The following is a 19,805-nucleotide window of genomic DNA, read 5'->3' as shown; positions in this document are numbered from 1 at the left end:
GGGGTCCTTGTGCAGAACACCCTAAATCTCAATCTGTAGGTGGAGTTGGTGGTGAGGAAGGCAAATGCAATGTTAGTATTAATTTCAAGAGGTCAAGAATACAAGAGCAGGGATGTGACGCTGAGGCTTTTTAAGGCACTGGTGAGGCCTCACCTTGAGTATTGTGAACAGTTTTGGTCTAGCCATCTAAGAAAAAGATGTGCTGGCATTGGAGCGGATTCAGAGGAGGTTCACAAGGATGATTCCAGGAATGAAAGGTTATCATACGCGGAACGTTTGATATCTCTGGGTTGGTATTTGCTGGAATGTAGAAGAATGGGGGGGGGGGGGGAAATCACATTGAAACGTTGAAAGGAACTAGACACAGCAGATGTGGAAAAGATGTTTCCCAGACTTAGGATAGAGGGGCATCCATTTAAAGCAGAGATGCAGAGAAATTTCTTTAGCCAAAGGATGGTGTATTTTTGGAATTTATTACCATAGGCAACTGTGGAGGCCAGGTCATTGGGCATATTTAAAGCAGAGCTTGATAGGTTTTTGATTGGACACGGCATCAAAAGTTATGAGGAGAAGGCTGGGGCGTGGGGCTGAGGAGGGGAAAAGTGATCAGCCATGATCGAATGGCAGAGCAGACTCAGTGGGCCAAATGGCCTAATTCTGCTCCTATGTCTTATGGTCTATATGGCTTCTCCTTGGCTTTTTTTGTTGATTTTGACTTCTCTTGTTAGCTACTGTCATCTTACTTTTTAGAATACTTCTTCCTCTTTGGGATGTATATATTTTGTGCCTTCCAAATCGCTGCCAGATATTCCAGCCAATCTGCAATCATCCCTGCCAGTGTTCTTTTCCAATCAATTCTAGCCAATTCCTCTCTCATGGCTCTGTAATACCCTTTACTCCACTGTAATACTGACTTTAGCTTCTCCTTCTCAATTTTCAGGATGAATTTGATCATATTATGAGCACTTACCCTGAAAGGTTATTTTACCTTAAACTCCCTTATCAATGCTGTCCCATTGCACAACACCCAATCCACAATAGCCAATCCTCTAGTTGGCTCAACCATGAGCTGCTCTAAAAGCCATCTCGTAGGCACTCTAGAAATCCCCTCTCCTGTAATCCAGTATCAACCTAATTTTCCTAATCTACCTGCATATTGAAGTACCCATGACTATTGCAACATTGCCCTTTTGGCATGCATTTTCTATCTCCTGTTGTAATTTGTAGGCCACATCTTTACTATTGTTTGGGGATCTGAATAGAAGTCCCATCAGAGGCTTTTTACCCTGGCAGTTCCTTAGCTCTATCCACAGTGATTCAACACCTTCCGACCACCTTTGTTATGAACTTCTTAGAGACAATCTGTTTCGTTAATGCTGCATTTTCCAGATCCAAAGACTGGTGACTACAGAGTTTTCTCTGAATTATCTGCCTCCTCCATACCTCCATTTATCACCTCAACAGAAGCTTCTCCATGATACAATTTCCATCCTCAACTGGTTTATTAATTTTCCCATTCAAGTCTTTCACTGAAACTCCTTCGTACCTGTTTACTTCCTTGAATGAATTAATTTCATACTCTCACTTACCCCTTCTCTTGGGTTCCACCATAATCATATTTACCCTCTCAACTCCAGTAAGCCCAGGCAATGTCTGGGTGTCTCCTGTGTTACTGGCTTTCTCATCTGTTTACTGTGGGTGATACTGAAATCCTGAGAGTCATGCTAAGCTGTGCTCTGTCAGCAGACCACGAGAGCAATACTGATAGAAACAGGAGCTTTGTGCCCAACCACCTACCTTGCCTCATATGGATGAGAGTATGATTTCAATGCCCATCTTGATTGTGTAAGGAACTAGTCAAGAACTTGAATTCCATAACCCAGTAATTAACTACCTACTGTATCTGAGAGATATGTTTCCAATGACCCTCTCCAGTTGTCACCACAACTGATGTGCTTTTTGACCCTGACCATAAGATGCAATTTTATATGCCTGCCCTGACTCACCAATGGGTTAGGATGTTTATTAACTTAACATTTGTTTGAATTACTGAAAAGTTTCAGTGGAGCCTGCATTGGTAAAATAGGAGACCATTTGCTGATGCCAGATCCTGGAGATTTGGTTTCCAGTGGTATGGTAAGGGGCTAGATTCTTTGGCCACTGGACAATCGGAAGGTGTATAGCTTAGTCCTTGCTGAGGGAATGAGCTGATTCACACACTTCCTAACCCAAAGTGTAGAATTTTATGTTTTCTGAAGACAATGAGATTTTCCTTCCTCTTTCCCCAGACACTTTGCTAGAATATTCCAGTTGAAAGGATATCTAATAGTAGATTGAACAACTTGTTAAAAAAACCTTGTATTGTTTAGCTAACAGTGTAAGTAAAAATCTCCAAGAGGTCTGATACATGTGCCGGTGAGAAGATTGCACTGCAATACAACCTTTTATCAGTAGATGGCAGCTGCTGCTTGGCTACAGAGAAAGCAAAAGGTTTGCAAAAGAGGAGTTGTTTTAACTAATAAACAGTAATTCCAAAGATCATTGTTCAGAAATCATTTTCTCATAGATTGTAGGGTCCATCAACAGATCTTATGTATCTATAAACTTGGACATTTTGCAATATTGTAATAAAATATTAATTTCATTTCTGTTGATGATAATACAGAAAGATTTAGAAATAATAAAAATTTAAAGCTCAGAAAGAGACCACTCAGTCAACTGCAGTCATGCTACCAAAAAACAGTTTTCAGGTTAATCTCACTTCCCATTTCCTGGTCCATAGTTCTGCAGCTCATAGCTTTCCAATTATACACTTAGGTGTGATGAAAGCTTCTGTCTCCACCACCTGTTCAGGCAGTGAGTTCCAGATGTAACCACTTATCGAGTATAGTGATTTTTCTTGCCCTCAACTGTCCTCTAACCTTTCTATTAATCAAATTAAATTTCTGGCCATTAACTCTGCTGGCTGAGCTAACAGAAATAGGTCTTTACCTTTCCCAGACCCCTCATAATTTAATGAAGAACAATTAAGTCTCCCCTCAGTCACCTTCATTCCAATGGACATTGCCCCAGCCTTGGCACTCATTCCTTATCGTTTTATTTCCTAGCCCCACAAACAATCACTGTACAGGCCTAGACAATGATTTGTACAGGTCTGGATGATCTTCCTGCTCATGTATTTGACCACTCAACTGAAAAAGGCCATGTCTTAACTGCTTATCCTAATCCCTTCAGGGACTTGTGAATATGCGCAAGTATTTATGTATTACACTGTACTTCTGCAATTTGTAAGTGACAATAAATGATTCTGATTCACTTCAAGGTCCTGTTCCTCTACCTTTTTAAAGAATTCTACAATACACTGTGTTTCCCTTTCATTCTACAATACACCGTGTTTCCCTTTCATTCTACAATACATCATGTTTCCCTTCCATTCTACAATACTCCGTGTTTCCCTTCCATTCTACAATACACCGTGTTTCCCTTTCATTCTACAATACACGGTGTTTCCCTTTCATTCTACAATACGCTGTGTTTCCCTTTCATTCTACAATATGCCGTGTTACCCATTCATTGTACAATACACTGTGTTTTCCCTTTCATTCTACAATACGCCGTGTTTTCCCTTTCATTCTACAATATGCCGTGTTTCCCATTCATTCTACAATATGCTGTGTTTTCCCTTTCATTCTACAATACACGGTGTTTCCCTTTCATTCTACAATACGCCGTGTTTCCCTTTCATTCTACAATACGCCGTGTTTCCTTTTCATTCTATAATACAGTGTTTCCCTTCCATTCTACAATACACGGTGTTTCCCTTCCATTCTACAATACGCCGTGTTACCCCTTCATTCTACAATACACTGTGTTTTCCCTTTCATTCTACAATACACGGTGTTTCCCTTTCATTCTACAATATGCCGTGTTTCCCTTTCATTCTACAATACGCCGTGTTACCCCTTCATTCTACATTACACTGTGTTTTCCCTTTCATTCTACAATATGCCATGTTTCTCCTTTCATTCTACAATACGCCGCATTTCCCTTTCATTCTACAATACGCCGTGTTTTCCCTTTCATTCTACAATATGCCGTGTTTCCCTTTCATTCTACAATACGCCATGTTTCCCTTTCATTCTACAATACACCGTGTTTCCCTTTCATTCTACAATACGCCGTGTTTCCCTTTCATTCTACAATACGCCGTGTTTTCCCTTTCATTCTACAATATGCCGTGTTTCCCATTCATTCTACAATACGCCGTGTTTCCCTTTCATTCTACAATACGCCATGTTTCCCTTTCATCCTACAATACGTCACGTTTCCCTTTCATTCTACAATACACCGTGTTTCCCTTTCATTCTACAATACGCCGTGTTTCCCTTTCATTCTACAATACGCCGTGTTTTCCCTTTCATTCTACAATATGCCGTGTTTCCCATTCATTCTACAATATGCTGTGTTTTCCCTTTCATTCTACAATACACGGTGTTTCCCTTTCATTCTACAATACGCCGTGTTTCCCTTTCATTCTACAATACGCCGTGTTTCCTTTTCATTCTATAATACAGTGTTTCCCTTCCATTCTACAATACACGGTGTTTCCCTTCCATTCTACAATATGCCGTGTTACCCCTTCATTCTACAATACACTGTGTTTTCCCTTTCATTCTACAATACACGGTGTTTCCCTTTCATTCTACAATACGCCGTGTTTCCCTTTCATTCTACAATATGCCATGTTTCTCCTTTCATTCTACAATATGCCGCATTTCCCTTTCATTCTACAATACGCCGTGTTTTCCCTTTCATTCTACAATATACCGTGTTTCCCTTTCATTCTACAATACGCCATGTTTCCCTTTCATCCTACAATACGTCGCATTTCCCTTTCATTCTACAGTACACCGTGTTTCCCTTTCATTCTACAATACGCCATGTTTCCCTTTCATTCTACAATATGCTGTGTTTTCCCTTTCATTCTACAATACTCCGTGTTTCCCTTTCATTCTACAATATGCCGTGCTTCCCTTTCATTCTACAATACACTGTGTTTTCCCTTGCCATATATTTAGTCTCCAAGTGCTTTAACTTATTCTTTTCCTCACAGGTCCAATGGGAACTTTCTGTATCATCAATAAACACTTAAAACATAGGTCCTCAAGTTAAATCCTTAATATCTACAATGTAAGGATGTGCTGAGTTTATTGCACACAGGCCTCCAGTCATTTCCATCAATCTTTTCCCTTACTGCTATGGGTCTTTAATCTTCAATCAAGTGACCACTTTCCATTGGATTCAATGTATTTTTATATTTTGGATCACTGCGCCAGATACGACCTCATCAAATAGCTTGTTAAAATCCATCTAATAAAATGCTCCACTTTCATCAACCCTCCTGTTACTCACTCAAAAAAAAATCAAGTAAGCTAATCAATTCATGACCTTACCTTAACAAATAAACACTTAATCTGCTTGATTAGCATGCATCTCTCCAAATGTTGATTTACATCTCCCCTCAGAACATCTTTCAACAATTTCACTTCCAATCTCCGAGAACTGGCTCATAATTACCCAGATGATCTGCCTTTCCCTTTTTAGACAATGGTACCTTATCTGCAATTTATGGGTCCTATGGAGTCATGTCTGCAGTGCAAGAACCCTGGAAAATTCTAATTAGAGTTTTTGTAATCTCCTTCCTTGCATTTCTTAAGATGCTTAACCCTTTAACAAATCCTGTTCCTTCAGGTCAATCCTTTCTAATACTGCTATTTCTTCCATCCTACATCATTCTATCTTTTTACACAGAAAGAGGTGATATATTAATATTGAATTTTCTAAGTGCCTTTTCTATCCATATTCATCTTGCCATTTTGTTCTCCATTGGGACCCATGCTGTCCTTTCTCATCACCTGTTCCTTCATATATTTATAGCACATTCAGAAGTCGCCTTGCTATCACCAGCAGTAACTTTTGATGCACTTTCTTCACCTTCCCAATTTTCCCTTTTTAATTTTACCCTTGCCCTTTTATTCATTTCTGGGTGTTTTTGCTGCATTGGGTTCTTGCTGTCTGTGATATGCTTCCTGTATTTGCTTTAACTGCCCCGTAAGATTCTTGATCATCATGGGGATCTGGAATTGGAACAGCTCGCTACCACTAACTTGGAACATTTAAGGGGCATACAGGATGGTTGTAATGCCAAAGATATGGTGCTGAAGAACTGTATGGCATCCCCACCCTCGCCTAACTCTTAAGAGATTCTTCTGATAACATACTTGTTGATCTGAAAATGTCTGGAGCACTTTCCAATAATGGATGAAATGAAAGGAACACATAACATTTAACATTTTAAACAACAATTATAATTCAGGATAGTTTAAGTTCCTCTAATTAACGTGTGGGATGTTGTCGCCTGATTTGCTAAGTGTTTGTTAAGTATCTACAGTCAGTGAGTAAATGGAACAGCAGATCAGGGAAAATAAAGCCAGATCTGCGTATACAAGTCAAATGAAAGACTGAGTATAATCTTCATAACTTTCATGCTTTATTGAATCTGGAGCAAATTGTTCTCTGTGACCAATAAAACTGAATGTAGAATAGAAAGTGTAGGTAGTGTTCTCATATCTGGCCAACAATAGTGCAGTTTACCAGCTCTACATTTATATTTTCACAATCAACCACATAAAAGGCAATTTGGCAGAAAGCATATCCACCAGCAACTACTATTTTACCAAACTCACTCAACATAAAATTGACACTAGGGCACCCAGCTTCCACAAAACTAGCTGAATACTAATCATTGCAAGCCAAAAAGCATTTAATGTACACAGAGCAGCTTTCGTGCAATCAACTGATTTTTTAAAGTAGCAAATAAAAAGATAAAAAGAAGTTCATCATGGGTAAAGCCCACCCCACCAGTGAACACATCTATGTGAAGCATTGTTGCAGGAAAGCAGCATCAATTATCAGGAACTCCCACCACCCAGATAATTCTCTTTTCTTGCTGCCGCTATCAGGAAGAAGGTATAGGAGCCTCAAGACCCACACCATAAGGTTCAGGAACAGTTATCACCCGCCTCAATCATCAGGGTCCTGAACCAGAGGGATAATTTCACCCAACTTCACTTGAACTGGACTCCCTGTCAAGGACTCTTTATCTCATGTTCTCAATATTTGTTGCTTTTTTTATTATTATTACTTTTTCCTTCCTTGTTTTTGTAATTGCACATTTTGTTGTCTTTAATTTTGCACACTGGTTGCCTGCTTTGTTGGTGAAGACTTTCATTGATTCTATTATGGTTATGGGATTTATTGAGTATGACTGCAAGAAAATGAATCTCAGGATTGTATATAGGGATATATAAGTACTTTAATAATAAACTTACTTTGAACTCTTGAACTTTTAGTAATTATGTATGTTATATTTTAACAAGTTATGGAAAAATAGCCAGAGTGTGTGATATTTCTTAAATTGAAGCAAGCGGCAGAGAGTGAAGAAGTAAAAGCATCTCAGAGAGAAGTCGTTTTTTTAACTGATCGGGGAAAAGAGGATAGACTGCGCAGGCGTGTGATGTAGCGCGCCAAAGGTTAAAACAAAAGACCACCATATACAGCGGCCGTCGTTGGTGTGGACTGAGGCAGAGTGGGACAGCTTTGGCTCAACAGGCTTCGGCGAGAACAGACAGAAGCGAGGTTTGAACGGGGAATGACTGCACAAGCGCGTGAAAGTCGGCCCGTGAGGCAGAGGAAGAATTTAAAAAGCAAGCAGAGGCTGAGGACAAGCTTCACTCCAAGTGAGGTAAGGCCGTAAGCTCCTTTAATTAATTTAATTACCTTAGGAGTAGGTAATGGAGGCAGCAGTTAGGGCAGTTGAGTGCTCCGTTTGCAATATGTGGGAAGTCAGGGCGAGCACAATTGTCCCTGATGACCACACCCATAAAAGATGCAGGCAACTGCAGTTCCTGACAAACCAGGTTAGGGAACTGGAGCTGGAGCTGGATGAACTTCAGATCATTCGGGAGACAGAGGGAAAAATAAACAGGAGTTACAGGGAGATAGTCATCCCTAAGAGTCAGGAGACAGGTAGCTGGGTGACTGTCAGGAGAGGGAAGGGGATTAGACAGAATGAGCAGAACACCCTAAGAGTTCATAATAAACTCTTTGTGGTGCTCAGAGGCAGTGGTCTGTTGTTTACCTGACCTGGAACATCTGATGATTGAGTATCAACCATTCTACTTCACAAGAGAGTACTCCTCAGTGACTCTGACTGCAGTTTACATACTGCCAAACACAGACATTAAATAAGCTCTCGATGTATTGAATGCCATGATTAGCAAACAAGAAAGAGCCCACCCTGATGTCGAGGACTTCAGTCAGGCTTGTTTACAGAAAACTCTACCTAATTATCATCAGCACCTGGGGTGTCAACACACTAGACCACTGTTACACCACGATTAGAACACTTTCTGAGAAATCTGATCACTTGGATGTCCTCCTTCTACCTGCAGAGGCTGAACAGCATGGCTGTTGAGATATGGACAACAAGGAGGCAGCTGCAGGAGGCTGGGGTAAGGCTACGGGATTGCGTCGAGTTGGTATACTGGGCCGTGTTCAAGGACTCATCAGAGGATCTGAATAAATTCACTTCAGTTGTCATGGATTTTATAAAAATAATTATAGATGACTGTGCTCCCACAAAATCCTAACCAGAAGTCCTGGGTGAACCATGATATCTGCAATCTGCTGAGGGCCAGATCAGGTGACCAAGTTAAACACAAAAAGCCCAGGTACGATCTCTAGAAAGCCATCTCACATGTGAAGTGGCAGTTACAAACCTAACCTGAATCTCTGATGGATGCTCGATAGCTTGGGCAGGGCTTGAATGCTATCACCACCACCAAAGTGAAACTAAGTGACATAGATGACAGCAAGACTTCGCTCCCGGATGAGATCAAAGCCTTTTATGTTCACTTGGACCATCAAAGTTTGGAGACACCTTCACAAACCTCCACAGTCCTTGAAATCATTGTGATTTCAGTCTCTGAGGCCAACGTGAAAGCATCCTTCAGGAGGTGAACCCACGTCATTCACTGATATTGGGAAATTCTCATTTCAGCAGTGTGAGGTAACAGTTATTACCTCTCAAACCATCAGGCTCTTGAAACAGAGGGGATAATTTCACTCAAGCCATCACTGAACTTTTCCCACTGAACTGGACTCACTTTCAATGACACTTCATCTCATGTTCTCAACATTTATTGCTTATTTATTATTATTATTATTATTATTAATTCTATTCTCTTTCTTTTTCTATTTGCATAATTTGTTGCATTTTTTTGCACATTGCTTGTTTTCCACCCTACTTTGTGTGGTCTTTCATTTATTCTATTGTGTTTTTTGTACTTACTGTGATTGACTGCAAGAAAATGAATGTCAGGTTTATATATGGTCTCACTTACTCTCTCACACGCACACACACACACACACATATAATAATAAATTGTCTTATTTGTTAATTACTGATTAATAATTATTGATATTAGTTTTGATTTTTAATTCCAGATTTAAGTGAATTGAATTAAATTTCGCAGCAGCAGTTTTGAATTGAACACAAAAAAATAGGAACGAAGTAGGCCATCTAGTCTTCGAAGACTATTCCACCATTCGATATGATCATGTCTGACCTATCCCCGGCCTTCTCTATGCAGATCCCCACATCTTTCAAAAAAAATTTCTATCTATATCTAAATACTTCTAATAAACTAGCTTCTACAACTCTGTGGGTAGAAAAACTCAGAATCTTCTATTTTAAATTATGGCCTGTATCTTGAAATTACATCCCTTCAGTTAAGGCTCTCCCTGTACTGAAAATGCTTCAACATCAAATCTGTCATGACCCCTTATGATCTTTTCAAAAAGATCACTTGCCATTTTTCTACAATTTCAAAGAATGTGTACTCAACTTGTTTGGCCTCTCTTGCTAGGACAATATTCTCTCCCCAGGAATTAGACTAGTGAACATCCTTTGGACTATCTTAAATTCTATTACATCCTTTCACAAATCAGGTGAGAAAAAGTGCACTTTATACTCCAAACTCTTTGTAATAAATATTTATATGCAATTTCCCTAACTACTCACTGCTCTAGTCTACTAAATTTGTGCAATTGATACACACACACACACACACACACACACACACACACACACACACACACACACACCCCTCTCTCTCTGAATTTTCACTTCTGAGTCATTAATACAAAATATTGCATTATTAATTTAGTAATGTTACCATAATGCCACCACAGACAGCTGTGGAATTCCAGTCATTAGGTATATTTAATGGGTTCTTCTTAGATCATCAAAACTTAAGGGGGAAAGCTAGATAAATGGGGTTGAATCAGTTATGATAGAATGGCAGAGAGGACTCAGTGGGCTGAATGGCCTAATTCTGCTCCTATGTCTTATGGAGAGGGATGATAAAGCAGCCATGACAGAATTATGGAGCAGGCTCAATGGTCCAAATGGCCAATCTTGATCTTGCTTCTTATGCTCTGAAGTATTCAAAGACATTTTTTAGCTTTGAAGGCTTTTGCATTCTTAAGCAATCCACAAACATAGATTTGAAACCATAATCACTGAGTCTGCATCTTTTGTTTCACATATTCCCAAAAGCAAATGGTGTATCCCTTTAGAGAGAAAAAAAAATTGTCCCTTCCCTGGTGCCTTGAAACCACTAATAATAAAAGATTATCTATAGGCTTTCTTAAACAAGGCGAGAAATTAACAGGGCGAGCTTCAGGAGGAGACAAAAAGGCAATCTGTAAAATAATATCCTCTTTATAAAAATGATATAAAGCTCCATTTCTTACATGAAAATAATTTTCATTACTATTCAAGCTTATCAGTATTCAAAATACCAAAAAGAGCTCATGGGTACAATGTGACTGTCAACATCAATAGGAATTCAACATGTGTACATTGCATGAGTATTTACTTTGGATTTAAAGTCGTTGACTGTACAAACGGTGATTTGATAAAAACTGTACATCTGTACTGAAAGACAACAGAGTTACAACAATCAAATTTGAGTATGTACAATCACTAAGTGGATTTGCAGAGGATGATACATTCTTTTCTGCACTTTGTTTAAATATTTGTTTCTTGTTTTTCTACACATAGAGTGGGAAGGGGCCATCTCTAATCTTGCTCTAATGATGCCCATTGCTATCAACACCACCAGTGCCTTCGTAAAGGCTTAAGGTGGCTATAAAATGCACCTCAATCAGATGTGAAGCTGATCAAATTAAAATTCCATTAGCACTCACAAGACCCTCACTTCAGTTTTGAGATAGAACAATGGTCTGGCAATAGTGGTTCATTTAAAAATACATGTTATTTTTTTAACTGGTATGTAAGCAAGCATGCTCCCCTGGCCCCATAAAATAATTGAAACCTACACTAACACTTGCAATTTTTAATCTTTATCCTTATTTTCAGATCATCTTATTTCAACTCTACTCATGTAATCTCCACCTGCAAATATGGAAGCATCCGTGCTCCTCCACTTCTGGCCTCTTGCAGATTCCCAATGTTGTATCACCCTAACAGTGAAGCCAAATTTATATCCAGTCAACTTTCAAGGTCGAAGTGTGTCTGCCACTTCACATTCCCACCCCAACCCCTTTTTTAACACGTTTCTTAAATATTAAACAACATGTTCTTAATGAGCAGCACAGTATTACGCTGCTTGCAACCATCGATCAGGGTTCGAACCACATCACTGTAATGAGTGTATATGTTCTCCTGTGACCATGCAGATTTCCTCTGGGTGCTCCAGTTTCCTCCCACATTCCAAAGATGTACAATTAAGGTGAAGGTTATTAAGTTGTGGGCATGCTATGTTGGCAGCGGAAAATCATGGGCTGCCCCAGCACAATCCTCATTAATTTGATTGACAAAATGATGCATTTCATTGCATGTTTCAATGTTTCACTATACATATTACAAATAAAGATAATCTTTGAATCGTATCCTTTTTATCACACGGACTGATATTTTATGTGGCTCAGCATTAAATTTAGTTTGGTATCAAAAACACCATACATAACAAAAAAGATGAAGTTGCTTTAATACAATTTAAAATTGTACATAGAGCTTATATGTCTAAAGATAAACTTGCTCAATTTTATTCTCATATTAACCCTCAATGTGATAGATGTCATTCAGAAGTGGCTTCACTGACCCATATGTTTTGGTCATGTCCCACTTTACATAACTATTGGAAGGACATATTCGTTACCATTTCCTCAATTTGGAACATCGATTTACAACCTAACTTTATTACTGCAATCTTTGGTATGCCAAATGAGGATGGTAATCAGTTTTCTCCTTCAATCAGACGAATGATTGCTTTTGTAACATTAATGGCCAGAAGGTCTATATTACAAAATTGGAAAGAAGTAAACCCTCCTACCACGTCTCAGTGGCTTTTTCAAACTATTTCTTATCTGAGTTTGGAAAAAATTAGAAGCACTATTTTTGACTCGTCAATTAAATTTGAAGAAACTTGGGGACCGTTCATCCGACATTTTCATATGAATTAATTTGGCCTTTCCCAGACCTTCTCTCTGTTTATTCTTGTTCAGGTATGGAGTTCCGGAGTTCTTTGACACTACTTATAAACTGTTATTATTGCCCATGTTAGTTTTAGTTTAGTGTTTGTTTCATATATATATTTTCTTTTACACATCTTTAATTTTTTTTTCTTTTTCTTTTGATGATTAGTTTTGTTTTTTTTCATATATAATTATATAGACTTGATTGATTAATGTACTTTTTTGTTGTTGATGTTTAATAGGATATCATTATCCTATTATTAATGTAATCTTAAGTCTATTGTATTCATAACCTATTCATTATTATGTTATGTTTTTTTTATATTTATATGAAACTCAATAAAAAGATTGAAAAAGAAAAGAAAGAAGAAAAAAGATGAAGAAGATCTTAAATGGATTTCTTTGCATCTGGGATATTGTCAGAGTTTATAGAATTGAGGAAAAACAGTAGTGAGGCCATTACATTTGGATTACAGAAGAGGAGATGTTTACTGTCCTAAGGCACATTGGAGTCAATAAGTCCCAGGGCATGACAAGGTGCCCTGTCGTACTTCACGGGAGGCTAGTGTAGAAATTACAGGGGCCCTGGTAGAGGTATTTTAAATGTCCTTTACCATTGTGAGTTGCTAAAGGACTGTAGGAAAGCTAATCTGGTTTCATTCTGATAGCAATCTGTGCAGATTGGTAATAATATCTCCTCCTCACTGACAATCAACACTGGTGTACCTCTGGGGTGTGTGCTTAGGCCACTGCTCTAGTCTCTCTATACCCATGACTGTGTGGTAGGCATAGCTCAAATACCATCTACAAATTTGCTGATGATACAACTATTGTTGGTAGAAGCTCAGATGGAGACAAGAGGGCGTACAGAAACGAGCTATACCAACTAGTGGAATGGTGTTGCAGCAACAACCATGCACTCAACATCAGCAAGATGAAAGAGCTGATTGTGGACTTCAGAAAGGGCAAGATGAAGGAACACGTACCAATCCTCATTGAAGGATCAGATGTGAAGAGAATGAGCAATTTCAAGTTCCTGGGTGTCAAGATCTCTGAGGACCTAACCTGGTCCCAACATATTGATGTAGCTATAAAGAAGGCAAGACAGTGACTATACATCATTATGAGTCTGAAGAGATTTGGTATGTCAACAAAAACATTCAAGAACTTCTATAGATGTACCATGGAGAGCATTCTGACAGGCTGCATCACTGTCTGGTATTGGGGAGGGAGGGGAGGGCTACTGCACAGGACCAGAAGAAGCTGCAGAGGGTTGTAAATTTAGTCGGCTCCATCTTGGGTACCAGCCTACAAAGTACCCAGGACATCTTCAAGGAGCGGTGTCTCAGAAAGGCTGTGTCCATTATTAAGAACCTCCAGGGCCCAGGACATGACCTTTTCTCACTGTTATCATCAGGTAGGAGGTACAGAAGCCTGAAGACACACACTCAGTGATTCAGAAACAGCTTCTGCCCCTCTGGCATCCGAATCTTAATGGACATGGAACCCATGAACACTATTTAATGTATATTATTTCTGTTTTTTGCTCAATTTTTAATCTATTCAAGATACATATACAGTCAGCCCTCCTTATCCGCAAGGGATTGGGTCTGGGACCCCTCGCGAATACCAAAAAACAGAGATGCTCAAGTCCCTTATTCAACCTGTCTCAATGCGGTGGACCTTAAGACCTGGCGGCAGAGATCTGAATCTTCAGTGTTTCTGTTCATGAAAATAATCACGATCATAATTGAAAATAAAGTGGAAATATTAAAGCGATCGGAAAGAGGTGAAATGCCATCTGTCATTGGAAAAGCATTAGGTTACGTCAGTCAACGATCAGAACAAATTTAAAGGTTAAAGTGAGAAAGGCTCTGTCCCGATGAAAGCTACAATTATTACTAAGCAACGCAGTGGTTTAATTATTGGGTTTTGGGGTTTTGGGTTTTTGATCTTACACATCAACCGGGCACGGTGGAGAGTGCACTCAGAAGCGGTCTGTCACTGGATCGAACTTGGGAACTTCCGTTCCCAAGCCCAGCACTGAAACATACATACTTAGGTGTTTTATATGCATAAAAAGTAAAATATATACTATATACTAAGACAAACGTTTGACTAACTGACGCTAAATAATACCAGATGTACCTGTTCCAACTTACTTAGTAAGAGAATTTCCAATTTTTTTTCGATCCCGATCCACAATAACCCACGCACATCCTCCCGTATACTTTAAATCATCTCTAGATTACTTATAACACCTAATACAATGTAAATGCTATGTAAAATAGTTGTTATACTGCATTGTTCAGGGAATAATAACAGGAAAAAAAGTCTGTACATGCTCGAACAACAAGTATTGGAAGAGCACTTCCAGGTTTCTCGATTTGCGGTTGGTTGAATTCATGGATGTGGAACTTGCAGATAAGGGGGGCCCACTGTACTGTAATCGATTTACTTATTCATTTATTATTGTTTTACAGGTAGTCCCTGAGTTACGAACGTCCGACTTATGGACAACTTGTACTTGCAAATCGAGGAAGGAGGACGCTGTCCACCATTTTATGTCGGATCATGATGCCATCCGCCATTTTAAGTGGTTGCCATTGACACTGTGTTGAGTGTTTAACTTTGTATTTGGCTTAAGTTTTTCTTAGCAAGATTCACCCTGACCACGCCCGCACCCCCCCCCCCCCGCTACGGTCAGCTGGTGGCGCAGTGAGATCAGCGCTGGGCTGGTGAACGGAGGTTTCCAACTTCGATCCAGTGACTCCCATACCATCCGTGTTGGGTTGATGTCGAGCTCGCAACTCGACCTCGTAAAAAAAACACTGCCACCCCCAGTTTAAATTCTCACACGGAATATTGTGGAAGATCAAATACCCAAACCCAGCACAGCCCCTACTTGTCCCATTTAGCCTGTCTCCATGCGGTGGTCCTTAGGACCCAGTGGAGCTCGGGAGCCGGCAGAGGTCGGGAACCGCCGCACGCAGTGTTTCTGTTCCATTGATGGGAAGTGATCACAATTGAAAATGAAGTGGAAATAATAAAGCATTTGGAAATAGGTGAAACACCATTGGTCACTGAAAAAGCATTGAGCTACAGTCGGTTAACTATCAGAACAATTTTAAAGGATAAAGAATAAAGTGAGAATAATGGAGCATGTGAAAGGCCCTGCCCCGATGAAAGCTACAATTATTACTAAGCAACGTAGTGGTTTACTTATTGGAACACATATGTTTCTTAAGTGTTTTGTATGCATAGAAAGGTAAAATATATACTATATACTAAGACAAACGTTTGACTAACTGACGCTAAGTAATACCGGATGTACTTGTTCCGACTTATGTACAAATCTACTTAAAGACAGACTCCGGAACAGAACTCGTACGTTACCTGGGGACTGCCTGTATTTTGTCTTTTTTTCCTTCTATATTATATATTGCATTGAACTGCTGATGCTAAGATAACAAATTTGACGAACATGCTGGTGATAATAAACCTAACTCTGATTCTGATTATTCAAGAAAAGCTCTAAGAATAAACCAAGAAATAAGGAGGCATTGTTTTAAGGTGCTTGGAAGTTGATACAAGGGTGATGTCAGAAGTAGGTTTTTGACACAGGGAGTGGTGGGTCTATGGAATGCACTGCCAGCAACAGTTGTAGAGTTGGATACAATACGGTCTTTTAAGAAACTCTTAGATAGGTACATGGACCTTAGAAAAATTGAGGGCTATGCGGTAGGATAATTGTAGGCGGTTACAAGAGTAGGTTAAATGGGAGCACAACATTGTGGGCTGAAGAGCCCGTAATGAGCTGGAGATGTCTATGATTCTATATTCCTTTAATACACATGTAGATTATGTCATAAAGAGTGTTTTTGGCACATTCTCCTTCATAAAACAAAGTATAGTCAGCCCTCCTTATCCACGAATTCCGCATGAGTGAATTCAACCAACTGCGAATCGCAAAAACCCGGAAGTGCTCTTCAGCACTTGTTGTTTGAGCATGTGCAGACTTTTTTTTCTTGTCATTATTCCCTAAACAATGCAGTATAACAACTATTTTACATAGCATTTACATTGTATTAGGTGTTATAAGTAACCTAGAGATGATTTAAAGCATACGGGAGGATGTGTGTGGGTTATTGTGGATTGGGATCGAAAAAAATTCGAAGTTCTCTTACTAAGTAAGTCGGAACAGGCACATCCGGTATTATTTAGTGTCAGTTAGTCAGATGTTTGTCTTAGTATATAGTATATATTTTACCTTTCTATGCATATAAAACACTTAAGAACATATGTTTCAGTGCTGGGCTCGGGAACGGAAGTTCTCGAGTTCAATCTAGTGACAGATTGCTATCGAGTACGCTCTCCACCATGCTGGGTTGATGTGTAAGATCAAAAACCCAAAACCCCCAAACCCAATAATTAAACCACTGCATTGCTTAGTAATAATTGTAGCTTTCATCGGGGCAGAGCCTTTCTCACTTTATCCTTTAAAATTGCTCCGATCATTGACCGACGTAGCCTAACGCTTTTGCAATAACCGATGGCGTTTCACCTCTTTCTGATCGCTTTATTATTTCCACTTTATTTTCAATCGTGGTCCTGATTATTCTCGTGAACAGAAACACTGCAGATTCAGATCTCTGCTGCCGGGTCCTAATGTCCACCGCATTGAGACAGGTTAAATAAGGCCTGAGGTTCCGCTGGGTCCTAAGGCCCACCGCATTGAGTTAGGTTGAATAAGGGACTATTCAACCTATAAACCTCGCGGATAAGGAGGGCCAACTGTATTGAGTACAGGAGATGGGATGTTATGTTGAAGTTGTATAAGACATTGTGAGGCTTAATTTGGAGAATTGTGTGCGTTTCTGGTCACCTACTTATATACTTATAGGAAAGTTATCAATAAGACTGAAAGAGTACAGAGAAAATTTACAAAGATATTGCTGTGACCTGAGGACATGCATTACAGGAAAAGATTGAGTAAGTTAGTGGTGTAGGAGAATGAGAGGAGGTTTGATGGAGGTATGCAAAATTATGAGGGCTGTAGGAAGGGTAAATGCAAGCTGCCTTTTTCCACTGAGGTTGTGTAAGACTAGAAATGGAGGTTACAAGTTAAGGGTGAAAGTTTTGCAGGAAACCTGAGGGAGAAGTTCTTCACTCAGAAGGCAGTGTGAGAGGGATCAAGCAGTTAGCAGAAGTGGTGGATGCAGGTTCGATAGCAACATTTAAGAAATGTTCAGTTAAGTACAGGAATGGGAGGCATATGAAGGGTTATGGTCCAGGTTCAGGTTTATGGGACTAGGCAGAATAATATTTTAGCATGGACTGTTTGGGCCAAAGGGACTACTTTTGTGCTATTATGCTGATGACTCTATTTATTTAGTACATTGTTAAAGTTGCAACAAGTCCTAACATACTCATAGAAATACCATCAAACAAAATTTTGCTCTATGTCATATGAGGAGATGTGGTTTAAAGTTATCTTAAAGGAAGAGGGTGAGCAGAGGACTTGGAAAGAATTCTGAGGAAGGTAGCTTGCTGTTTGAATACATATTGTCTGTGATGAAGCACTGAACCTCTGGACAATCAGCCTCAACAGGTTGGGATGACTGACGCTGTGGGAAAATTCAAAAAAATAAACAAACATCACAATTTTAGCTGTCACTTAACCAAGATCCGATGCAGCTCAATAAGCTTGGGGGTAATTGGTGAATTGGCCTAGTTACGTTAGAACGTGGAAAATACATATCTTTATGAATTCAGGCTTCCAGAGAATGCATTGGACGGGGTATCCAGGACTGTAGAGGAATCAAGTTCACATGTAATTAGGATATTGATGTGAGGTAATGTATCAGTTAAAGGAGGATGGAATCCGGGACTATCATGCTCATGAAAAAAGTCAATCCCAGTAACAGAGCAGTTAAGAAATTTACAATGGAATGGGAGTTTACAATGACTGAGCAACTAAATGCAGTTAGTTTAGTCGAGCAACAATGATGGTAGATTTGAAGAAGGAAACAATGCTCAAGGGGAAAGAAATATAGCTAACAGGACTAGAATGAAAGGGGTTGCAAATGGAGAATAAACTGGATCAGTGATATAAACACAAGCAAGTCTGCAGATGCTGGATTTCCACAGATGCTGCCTGACCTGCTGAGTTCCCTCAGTGTTTTGCATTGCTTTGGATCAATAATATGATAGCTTAAAGGAGAGAGGTGAGTAAGCTAGGAGCTCAGAAATATGACAGAAGGTACCTAACTTACACAAAATTCCTGTCCTTTCAGGCCTAAATTACCAACTGCCTAAGCCAAATTATGTTTCCAAATCTATTTATGATTGTTTTCATGTCCGTTTAAGTTCTCTAGTGATCATATAGAAGGGAAACAAGTAAAAGAAGCAGTGAATGGCCTATATGTACTGCATACTACTTTCTTTCACAACACTTGAGAGTTCATTAAGTGCTACTGATACTTGTAGAAAGTTGGTTAAAACAATGAAAGCAATGTAATTGAGAAGTGCATGCAAATTCCTTCCCAAGCTTATTTAAGTAGACTCTACACTCATTAGAAGTTGGGTAATATCATTGCAACCTACATAATTGCTGAAAGGTTGCTTCATTTTTATTTTCTTTTTTATTGAGATACAGTGTGGAATAGGCCCTTCGAGTGACACAAACCAGCAATCCAAGCTTAATCATGGGATAACTTACAATGACTAATTAACCTACTAATTGGTACTGCTTTGGACTGTGGGAGGAAACTAGAGTACTCGGAGGAAACCCACACAATCATGGGCCGATCGTACAGACTATTTACAGGCAGCAATGGGAGTTGAACCTGGATTATCTGCATTGTAAAGTGTTGTGTTAACCACAACACTACCGTGCCATCTCCCAGATATAGATTCCCTAGGTTCATCTGGTTGGAGAGTCGATCTTCAAAGGAAAAAGACTTAGAATGAAGAGTCAGCCACTTAGGACAGAGAAAATAATTTTTTATTATGAGCGGTGTTTTTTTTTAGATTGTCCAGAAGACCCTGGTTGCTTTGCATTCAACAATTTGATCAGATGGTCAACTTTCTGAGTCAAAAGGTATCATGGGATGAGGCACACACAGGAAAGTTAATGGAGCTGAATGACAGCCATGATCTTGCTGAGGAATCTCTCATTT

At 39.4% G+C, this 19,805-nt stretch overlaps 1 protein-coding gene across 4 annotated transcripts in view; it reads right to left on the bottom strand.

Annotated features, from left to right (window-relative positions):
- Positions 1–19,805, bottom strand: part of LOC132402111 (potassium channel subfamily T member 2) — an 884,531-nt gene that overhangs the window by 411,698 nt on the left and 453,028 nt on the right. The window lies entirely within an intron of this gene.

The sequence above is a fragment of the Hypanus sabinus genome, chromosome 11, assembly GCF_030144855.1.
Source record: "Hypanus sabinus isolate sHypSab1 chromosome 11, sHypSab1.hap1, whole genome shotgun sequence".
Classification (NCBI taxonomy): Eukaryota; Metazoa; Chordata; class Chondrichthyes; order Myliobatiformes; family Dasyatidae; genus Hypanus; species Hypanus sabinus.
Note: the sequence above shows the minus strand (reverse complement) of the source record. Positions and strands in the feature narration are given on the sequence as shown.